Source organism: Arachis duranensis, chromosome 7, assembly GCF_000817695.3.
Source record: "Arachis duranensis cultivar V14167 chromosome 7, aradu.V14167.gnm2.J7QH, whole genome shotgun sequence".
Classification (NCBI taxonomy): Eukaryota; Viridiplantae; Streptophyta; class Magnoliopsida; order Fabales; family Fabaceae; genus Arachis; species Arachis duranensis.
Window position 1 is genome coordinate 34,771,921 of NC_029778.3, and position 2,046 is coordinate 34,773,966.

Sequence of the window (2,046 nt, forward strand, 5' to 3'; positions counted from 1 at the left end):
TCCCTTTTTAAGCTTTTCAATGTCACTAATCAAGCTCCAATATTCACATATACACAACCTAAGCCACAATCATCATACCCACACACAACATCTCAATACCCAAACATCATAGAACAACAAATTACACTAGGGTTGAGAATCTTACCACACTCAAGGTCCAAGGAGACAAGATTAACTTTCTCCTTCAAGAGGGTTGGGTCCTATAACATCAAAGAGCCCAAAATCTCAACATTTTTGCTCATGAAACTCGAAATCAAAGATGGAAGTTCGAAGAGCAAACCGTGGCTTACCTTAAGATTGATTGTATGGGTTTTGTAGAGCTCTCCACGGTGAACGCGTGGCTACAAATGGTGCGGCAATCGGAGCTCTAGATCAAAAGTTATGGTGGTTTGAAGATCAAGTGAGAGATAGAAGTTTGAGAGAGTATTCTTCTCCTCCCTCCACCATTTCAGCGTGTGTGAGTGTATAGTGAGGAGAGAGAGTGCTGAAAACTAGGGTTTTGATTTAGTTATGTTGGGCCAAGGGCCCACTTTGGATCCGGTTGGCCTGGTTTGGCCCGTTCGGTCCAATCTTGGTCCGATTTCTATAAAATTGGTACCAAAATTCTCGTCTCAATCTCCTCTATCACATTTAGCCATAAAAATCACATTTTGGGCTTTCTAGAATAAATTCTCATTTATGGGTTAATTAGCCATTAATTAACCGGGTTTTACACTTCCATTGAATGAATCATTCGTTATTAAAATAGATAGTAAGAAAAGTTAATCCGGAAATAATACGTATCTCCGAAGCCTTAACTGAATCTCTATCACTGTTTTCACATCAATCTGGTATTTCTTTCTTTACTTTCGTTTATGATTTCAAAAAATAACCATCTTTTCTAATCGCTTGACTAAGATTTGCTAGATAGCCATTGCTTGCTCAATCCGAAAATTCTCGTGCGATTCGATACTCACTCACCTGAGGTATTACATGGATGACCCAATGCACTTGTCGGTTCAGTTGTGCAGAGTTTAATTCCGCGTGCCAAGTTTTTGGCATCGTTCCCAGAGATTGTTCGAGATTGACAAACTACCGGACTATCTTGTTGCTTAGATTAGGTACTTTTTACGGTTTAGCTGCTCTTTTACTTGTGTTTCTTGTATTTTTTTTCCAAAAAAAATTATCTTTAATCATCTTTTTCTTTTCTTTTGTTTGAGTCTTATGTCAGCTTTTAAGTTTGGTGTCCCTTTTGTTTTCATACTTTCTTTAATTTTCGAAATTGTTCTTGCTTTCCTTCTTGGTGTTCGAAAATTTTTTGGTGATTTTTCTTGTTTGATTTCAAAATTTAAGTTTGATGTCTTTTGGTATTTTTCTTATAATTTTTAGTGTCATTGAATTCAAAATTTTTAAATTTGGTGTCCCTTAGTTGTTTTTCTCTTTCTTTAATAAGTCTAAAAATTCAAAAATATTTTTTATCTTTATTCAAAATTTTGAAATCTTTATATATCTTCCCTTATCTTGGTTTAAAAATTTTAAGTTTGGTGTTTTCTTGTTAGTAAAGTCTAAATTTAAAAATTTTAAATCTTATCTTTTTAAATCTTTTTCAAATCTTTATCATATCTTTCTTTTTAAATTTCAAACTTTCTTTATCTTAAATATTTTAAACTTGATTTCAAAATCTTTTAATTTTTAAATCTTATCTTTTCTTAATCTTTTTAAAATCTTTGATGTGCGGAAAACAATCCGACACAAAACTCACCGGCAAGTGTACCGGGTCGCATCAAGTAATAATAACTCACATGAGTGAGGTCGATCCCACAGGGATTGAAGGATTGAGCAATTTTAGTTTAGTGGTTGAATTAGTCAAGCAAACAAGTGTTGATTGTGTGAATTTGTGTTGACAGAATATAAATTGCATAGAATGTAAAGGGGGGTGGGTGATTTGCAGGAAATTAAAGGGAATAAAAAGAAAAAGAGCTGAATCTTAAAGTGCAAGTAATGTAAATTGTGGAAACTTAAAGTGTAAGAAATATAAATGGCTTGAATTATAAAGGGAATCGGGAA